The 9,406-nt window shown below is 41.8% G+C and overlaps 1 pseudogene; it reads right to left on the bottom strand.

Moving 5' to 3' along the window:
- Positions 1-613: 613 nt before the first annotated feature.
- LOC101531170 (14-3-3 protein gamma-like) lies at positions 614-1,335 on the bottom strand (annotated as a pseudogene).
- Positions 1,336-9,406: the final 8,071 nt, after the last annotated feature.

The following is a 9,406-nucleotide window of genomic DNA, read 5'->3' on the forward strand; positions in this document are numbered from 1 at the left end:
AATTTGAATAAGATTATATAGAGTTTTTGATGTTACATATGGCTGTAATGTAGAAATACTGTAAACTGCAATTTAGTGTTAATTCTGTCAAGTCATCCAAGACTGCAGAAAACCAACCAGGCCTGAACCGTCAGGAGGCATGCACCTTACGTTCCTTAGGGTCTGTGCGATTGGCGTTCAGGTCCTCTCCATGTCTGGAAGGTACAGCACACCCTGAAAACACACACAGCTCAAAGAGCTGAGATGCAAAGCAGCGGAAACTTAATACAAAAGCCTATGTACAGAGAAGTCCTTGCTGGGATCAGAGAACTTCCTGAGTCAGGGCCATTCCACTGAGGCTTGCTTTTTGTCTTAAACACTTCTTCCTAGCAATAAGTTAATTAGAGACAGCTCCAGTCACACCCACCTACAGAGTAGTCCGTGGGCCCTGGGAGGCTGCTCCTCCCACTCCAGCGTGGCTAGTCTGACTTTCCACTAGCGGTATTTTTGTAAAAATGTCAAAGAGACGATCAAAGACAGGACAAGTGATGAGGTTCTCCCTGGGAAGGTTAGGCCTCCCTCTCGCTACCCTACTTGGCCACCAACTCATGGGACGGCAAGTCCACTGGGGGCCTCAATTGTTGCCCTCATAGCCCTTGTAATCTTGCTGATCGCTTGTCCAGAGCATGAGGTTGTCACGCAGCAGCTGTATGATAAGGGTTGAGTCCTTGAAGGAGTCTTCATTGAGGGTGTCCAGCTCAGCCATGGCGTCGTCGAGGGCCGTCTTGGCCAGGTGGCACGCCTGCTTGGGCGCGTTCTGGATCTCGTAGTAGAACACGGAGTAGCTGAGGGCCAGGCCCAGGCAGCCGGGGTATGTGGGCTGCATCTGCTCCTTGCTGACCTCATGCGCCTCGCTGCAGGCCTTCTCCGAGGACTCCTCCTGGTGGCCCACTTCTCACCAGTGGCCACCTCAGCCAGGTAGCAGTAATAGTCCCCTTTTATCTTCAGGTAGGATACCTTGTCCTCGTACTGGGTCTCGCTGCAGTTGTTGATCAAGCAGTTACTGAGCAGGCTCAGCATGCCCTGGCACATGGCCTCTAGGCCCTTCTCGATCTTCTCATGGTACGCATGCACCATCTCAATCTTGCCATTGCCGTCAGAGGACGTCTCCTGCTCGATGCTGCTGACAACCTGCCAGGAGGCGCAGCAGACCCTGACAATGTGGTTGTAGGCCATGGAGAGCAGGTTGGGTTCTTTATTAGACAGCAGCTTCTTGAGCTTTGTGACACTCTTCATGGCCAGAGCCATGTCGTAGTAGCGCTCTGCCTGCACAGCCAGCTGGACTTTGTGCACCATCTTGGATCAGGAGGAGACCAGAATGCCCTGACAGGCTTTGGAAGGGTTGAGACAGGAGTGGTTGTGGCTGAAGGGACCGACCCATGAAGCCTGAGGCTGAAGAAGCCAAGGCAGTGAGGAGGAGGAGAAGGAGGAAGACGAAGAGAAGGAGGAAGAGCAGGAGGAAGAGGCATGAGCTGCGGGCTGATTATATAGACTCTTATTTATACACCAAATGTCTGCAGAGACATTTCTAGTTTTTAGCAACCAAGAATTACACGTTTTTCACAAATAGAATTTGTTATTTTAAGATACAACATGTTAGAGACTGGATTTTATGAAATTATAAAAGAACAATCTTAGGCCTAAGTGATTTTCACAGATCTATGATATGTATGCTGTGTTTTTATTAATATTAATTTAATGAATCAAATATAGCTTAATTAATATACATTTTGTGCTTGTTAAACAGTTCAAATAATTTTAGAATAAAAGAGATTCTCAATAATTTTAGAATAAAAGAGATTCTCAATCCAAGAGATTCACATCCATGCCCTGGCTGTGCAGCTGCCTCTGCTCTACCAGCATCTGAGGATGTAAACAGATATGTTTTGCCCTGTGGGTCTCCACACTGACACCCAGGGCATCACTACCTACCCTGGCACATCACTTTGTGTGAGATAGTGTTCCTGGCATATTTACCACTCTCCCATAAAAAGGCTCCTGAGATGGTTGCTACACAAAACCAAGATCCTTTGTATCAATGCCCTTTCTAGCCTCTTCTCATGGTGATGGGTGATATGCTCTTCCATATCAGAGGAGGGACAGCCATTTTTTACTAAGTGCAACCAGTGTTCTCCTCCTTCCCATGGTCTCTCCCGGAGTCTTCCTGCACAAGTACTTAACACTGAAGAGCATCATATTCCAGAATTAAATTCAGCCTAAAGACTTTGGCAGAAGATAGTTAGTGGATTTCCTGCATTACTTAAACATTCTGAAATTCTTAATTTAACATTTAAAAATGACATTCGCATTTTCCTGCATGTTCAGGGAAAGGCTTTCATTTGTGAAGATCATTAATTAAGGACAGTGACAGATTCTGAGAGGGTCACTGAAAGCCAGAATTCATGGCAGCACAGGGTCTGCCGCACCCTGAGTGCTGAAAAATGGTGTAACAAGCATTAAATAAATGTTGTTAAGAAAGTGCCAAGGACCTGTTTCAGGTTCTACAGAGCCATCACACTTAAACAGTGCTGTACTGTATTCTCATAGTAAAAATAAATAACAGGGAAAGACGGTACTTAGTAATCACAGAAAATTCTTATGTGTGCTAAGATTTGAAAATAAAGTAGAAATACCTTCATGCTACTCATTATTGTAAGTCTTTGTGGAGAAATGTTATACTTCGAATAGGTCCAAATATTATGCAATAAATTTATACAATATCATACATTTATGCTTTTATGCAATGCGCTTATGAAGTCATTTTGATTCAAACAAATGCCTATTTGCACTTTGTATCAATCTGTATACCCTAAGTATGGCCTGAGTGGAAAAATTATTCTTTAAAAAGTAGACGGCAGGGCCCGGCGCAGTGGCCTAGTGGCTAAAGTCCTCCCCTTGAACGAGCCGGGATCCCATATGGGCACCGGTTCTAATCCCGGCAGCTCCACTTCCCATCCAGCTCCCTGCTTGTGACCTGGGAAAGCAGTGGAGGACGGCCCAAAGCTTTGGGACCCTGTACCCGTATGGGAGGCCCGGAAGAGGTTCCTGGTTCCCGGCTTCAGATCGGCACAGCACCAGCCGTTGTGCTCACTTGGGGAGTGAATCATCGGATGGAAGATCTTCCTGAGTCTCTCCTCTTCTCTGTATATCTGACTTTGTAATAAAAACAAATAAATCTTTTAAAAAAAAGTAGATGCCAAACTATAATATGTGGGAACAAGGAAATCAAAAGAAGTACTAACATATTAAAATATGTCCCAGAGAGTGGGTCAGTAAATGATATTTGTTCTGTAAAGGTAGAAGTGAGTAGAGAAAAGAGAAACTATATAAATGCCAGCACAGAAATATGGAAAAGCCGATGGATTTGGAAGGCATAAAGTGAGAAAACTGCTCTGGGTAACCTGTTGTTGGCCCAAACAAGCAAGAAACTTGAGGACCACATGAGAACACTGAGACTTTATTTAAAGTGTATTAGGAGGCCATGAGAAATGTTTCAGTAAAAAATTGACATGATCCGGAATATAGAATCACAAAGGCAAAGGTTTTTTAATACAATTATTTATATGTATACATATACAGGTGACTGTGTATATTATGCAAATTCTAATATACATCTGGTCGCAATGCAATAGGGAATGATTCTCAAAGTAATTCATTGCTTTTTGTCTGTTTGCTTCAAGTCAATCCTTAACTGACTTGCTTTGAACATAACGATCATGTCCAATCATTCTATACAAATTATGTAGTCATCTGTGTCTTAAGTCTGCTTGAACCATTCTCAGCATACCAGCAAGAAAGATACACCTTAGCATACAGTATTTTTTAAAAATTCTTTGAGAGGTAAAGATACAGGGAAAGATAAATGCAGTTGCCAAAAATAGAACACTACTACCCACAGTTTTAAACATCACCCAAATCCACATAATTGCCCAGGCTGGGCCAGGCTACAGTGGGGAGCATGGAAGTCAATTTGTATCTGTAAGTGGTTGACAGGGATCCAATCACTTGAATCATAATCAGCTGTTAGGTGTGCATTAAAAAAGAAGCTAGAATCAGAAGCAGAGGTGTTGGAACCCATACCCTCTCGGGTGCATGTGTGAAACAGTGTCTCATGGCGGCTCAAGCAGTGTCTTCACCAGTGGGCCAAATGTACAATTTTTGGCATTTTTAGAACCTCAAGAGAAGTATTTGAAAATCATTAAGTCATCCACTATATACCTCGACCAACAGTGATTCACTATATTCCGGAGAAAATAGCCAAAAAAATCTGTGCATACAAGTATCAAAGCTTATGAAACTTAATCACATAGATACTATACTTGCTCTAATACTCACGTATTGAATTATAAAAGTATGCTTTCCTTATACTTGTAAAATATGACAAGGTTTTTGATCATGCTGATTTAGAGGAAACAGTTACATATTTGAAAAAGATTTTGAATAAATTAAGTGAGGGCATCAAACTGAAATTTTTTTCATTTGACTGAAATGTCAAGGAGCATGCCATGTTCAAAATATTCATAAACACCTTAAGAAAGAGTTGGAGTAAAAGAGTCCATTTTTAAATAGTCACAGCCATTGAGATATCAAAGATTTGGTTCTGATAAAGCACTGACCATTCAGGAAATACATGTTAGGACAATTATTTTTTCTCTTGACATTAGAATATCTAATCCTACTTCTCTTTAAAACAAACAAAACACATTTATTTCATCATTGATTTTGTCAGCTTGTATGAAATGCATAGCATTTTTCAAATAAGCTATACAAATATAGAAGGCAGCAAATCTGAATTCTTAGAAGAAATAAAATGAGAAAAGGGAAAACTTTGCTTGTGTTTTAAATAATTATTTAAGGGGAAGTACAGTGACTGCAGTAGAGACTGTCACATATAGATGTGAAGATACAATGCAGTGTGCATCTCTATTTTCAAATCAAAGATGGACTCCCATGCCTACAATATCAGCATACACTTGAATAGTAGAATGATGGACTTATGACTGATTGTGAAGGACTATTTATTGCAATGACATAGGGGAGCTTTGGGGAGAGGGGATGGGAAATCTCAGAGCTGATGCAACTGTATCATGGAATAATAAAATACATTAATTAATTAAAAGAAGAAACACAAGGAAACAAAAATTATAATATTGTAACCATGCAGCACAAGATATATATTTATTGACATTTTTTCACTTTAACCATATCTGTACATGAGCTCTTGCATTTAAATGAGATTTTACACTTCTAAATTTTCAGCTATAACGTGTTAGATGAAAAAGAGAGTATTTATTTTATTTTATTTTATTTTATTTTATTGTATTGTTGTTGACAATCTTTACATAGTTAATTGTGGTTAAAAAAAAAGGTTCAGGGGGTATAGGGAAGTGGGTAATACTATTATGTCCATATTGTTTCCATCATGTATCTGAGGTAAAGGGGATACTGAGGGTGAAGCACCACCTGGTTTCCCGCCCACCCCAAGTCCCGGATGTGGGGCACGCTCTGAGATATTTGCTCAAATGGTTTTAACAGTTCTCCAGTTATGAATCGCTGCCAGTTTCGCTCGATAAGGTCGTCCACTGATTCATAAGGTCCATCATAAAGTCTCCGTTTGCCCCATATTTCGCTGCCAACATATAGCTGAGATGAATGATTGACCTGTTCTGTCTTCTGCCTTTTCTTGGTTAGAGTTCTGAGTCCAGCAGTTCGATTGGGGAGATCTCCAAAGAAACCTTGAGGTATTCCCAGACCAGATTCTTGTATGTTCTAGCAAGCACAGGGCCCGGCACAATCCATCACCCCGATCAGCTGGTGGTTGCAATTGCTGGGTTGGTTCTGTTTTCAGTCCCGAGTTGCACTGGAACCAATGGGTGTTGCAGTCCAGTCTGGTTCTGCCCAGCACATACTCGGCCCTCACATAACCAGTGGGAGCTGCAGCCTAGTCGGGGCGACCCACAATAACCCCCATCAGGCCCACCCCCTACCCTGGTTTGCCAGTATGTGTAGCAGTAGACCAGTCTGTCCCCCATCCCATTTGGCTCTTGTACTTGTTAATGGGTATTAAAGCTTAGTTCCATCTAACCAACTCAACCATCCAGCCCTCACGGATGTTGTTGAGTGCCTCTCTGTCTAGCCACCCCAGCCCCTGTCCTAGTTTTCATGCCCTCCTGTGGAACTAGTGACCGAGGAAGGGGGAACCCACTTTTTCCCTCCCAGGTCTCTCTGTCCCGGTTTATGCACTCTTTAGGTGGTCCTGTGATTTGACTTGACAGAATTAGCCCCCAGTGCCAGCTTCTGCCAGCTGATGCTGCGGCCAAGCCCAAACATCCCTCACCCGCTCTAATTTATGCTTGCACCCACAGGAATAATCAGCCCAGCCTGGCTTTTCCCTGATCTAGTCCACATGCAGCGCACAGGTGTTGCAGCCTTGTTTAGTCTGGTCTGTCCTCATCCCAGCCCACACTCTCCAGTGGGAGTAGCTGTCCGGCGAGGGGACCAGCCCCTTAATCCCCCTGCCAGCTCTGTCCCTCCCTTCCTGGATCTCACGTGTGCTGGTTGGGTGCTGCAGTCAAATCCAGTACAGGCAACCTCGCCCTGGCATTCCATAATGTGTACTGGTTTTGTCGCGACCAAACCCGGCTCATCCCACACTCTGTTCTGGTGTTCGGATTTGCCAGTGGATGACATGAACTGATTCAGCCTGGTCTGCCCCTGACCCATGCCAAATGTGTGCCAGTGGGACACTTTCCATGGCCTATTCTGGACTGTTTCCTATCATGCTTCTTGTGCTTACCTGCAGGGACTGTGTCCTGCCAGAGGAGTTGCCCACGCTCCTCCATCAGAACCCCTCCCAATGCCAGATTTTGCACATGCCAGGGGGTCCTTGAGCCATCCCTACTCAGTTCACCTCCTGTCCTAGTAGGAACAGTGGCTTTTCCCGGCTGGCTTTCACCCCATTCTGGTTCTTGTTGTTGGATGTTTCAGCCCAGCCGTGGCTCGTCCATACCCACATGGAGCTCACACACGGCTCAGTAGGGGGTTGAGACCCAGCCTAGTCAGTCCCACATCTACCCTGGTTCTCCATGACACCAGATGGTGTTGGGGAAAACAGAGTATTTTTAATAATGTCATTTAGCTTCACTTATCCTAGCAATTCAATTTTTTACCTTATAAAACAAGGTGGTATGAGTTCTTATAGTGTAATAAATTGTTTTCTCATCCTCATCCTATTTGCATCTGAATATGAACTTCTGCCTTCTATCAAATGAATCTTTATTACAAAGAATATAAATTCATGTGAGTTTCTGTGAGTTTGGAATATGTTAGAAATATGAGTGTTAACAATTATGAATATTTATCAGTTGCTGTTATTAAAATGATGCTTTGTTTTCTAAAAAAAATTGACATGATCAGATATGTGCCTTTGAAAGATACTGTGTTTTCAGATTGTACACACAGGAGAAAATATATTTGGGATGCTTAAAAGGCCACCGGCAGAACTCAAGTGGTAGCTGATTGACATTCAAAGTACAACAGCTGAATTCTTTTTTATTCTTATTTCAGGGCATTGAAAATATGCATTCAACAAAGCCTTATCTCCAAAGTCCCTAAGGTTTTATTGAAATAATTTAGTAATAACACCACATCTGACACAAGAGCTGCTTTTGGAATTACCAGTTGAGCAAGCATGAAGTGCTACACCATAACTGACCCCAATCTTCTGACTTTGAACGAATCTGTTCAAGGAATTAAAAGAACTCATAGTGAAGTTAATTGCTTAATTCATTAACAGAGGGTAGAACTAAATTCTGCCGTGTTGGATCTCATAAGCCATACAGTTCTTACTAATCTTGATCAAGGTAGCATCATTTTAGGAACACCTGGCTTTATTTCACATGGATTTAATATATGATGCTTCTTTCAGACGCTAAGTATACTGTTATATACTGAGGAAATCTGGAAATAGCACCATTATCTTATGTGATTCAGTGAGCCCTTAAAATCAGAGACACCTACTAGACATAGCGTCTGGGTTCGAAAAGCCCCCAGTCTAATTTCCTTAAAATCTTACGCAGTTTGCTTTGCTGCATTTTTGGATTTGCTTGTTATTCACTGCCTTGGAATTCTTTCTGGATTTTCTTTTTTAAGAATAAGACTGTCTATATTATGCTTGTTGTGTCATTTTATTTTCAGAAGCACATAACTTGTTTGGTTTCACAGGTTCTTAGTTGCAGAGGAATTTTGCTATAAGGTATTTGTGTTTCAAGTCTTACTGACATCTGATTTAGATAATAGAGGATACTGTGCGTTTCACAGTTGATATGAAAGTAACAATTTGGGGGTTGCTGAACTAGAAAAAAAATCTATTTTGCAATAGTAAATCTGGAAGGAACAGGCTCAGGGTGTTAGAGATGAAATGTCTGTGTCTCCCCAGAATTCATATTAAAATCCTAATTGCAGATGTGATGATACCAGGAGGTAAGTCCTCCAGGGGGTAATTAGATGAGGGTGGAGGCCTCAGGAAGGAGATGAGTGCCATTCCAAAAGAAGCTCCCGAGAGCGCCCCATCCTCCTTTGCACCAAGTAAAGAAGACACAGAGAAGCAGGGAGTTTGCAACCTTAGTCGAACTTGATTATGCTGGTCTCCTACTGTCACTGCTGCTCATTTCATTCACCCATTAACCCACAGTGTTGTTTGTTTTGCTGGCATTGGGTTTCTGAAGCTCTTTGTAATGCTGGATATTAGTCTCCTATCGTTTTGTAGTGTGCAAAGATTTCTTAAATGTTCTCATTTCTTCACTTTGCTGTCTGCATTACATTTCAGCACTACTCATCCTACCATTCATGGCTATTCTCATTTCCAGAATTTCATTGTTCCTTTGCTTACGGTTTTTCGTCTCTTGTACTGCACTGATTATTTTCAATTGAGGTTCAAGTTTAGAATATACCTTCTGCATTTTTCTGTCCATCTTTTGGGATGTGAATTCATCAGCAAAGCAAACGAAGACCTGTTAGATACTCTGATTTTAGTCCACCTAGACTTCCAGTAGATGTCCAGAAATTCCTTTTTTTTTTTTTTTTTTTTTTTTTTTTGCCTCTGCCAGCTCTGTAATTTGTGTCAGGAACACATCATCCATTTATACCATATGTTAGTCTGTCACCTTCAGATGTAAGAATAACAAAGAGGCAGCATTTATGTATTTGGTTCTGAGATATTAATAACATTGCTTAAATGCCCCTCTATTTTTACATTCTCCCAAGTGTTCCTAGTTCAAAGTCATTTTTAATCATTGGTGGGAATGGCATATAGCACGATTTTTTGATACATGTACACATTATGGAATGGCCAACTTAAAGTAATTAA

This window comes from Ochotona princeps, chromosome 15, assembly GCF_030435755.1.
Source record: "Ochotona princeps isolate mOchPri1 chromosome 15, mOchPri1.hap1, whole genome shotgun sequence".
NCBI lineage: Eukaryota > Metazoa > Chordata > Mammalia > Lagomorpha > Ochotonidae > Ochotona > Ochotona princeps.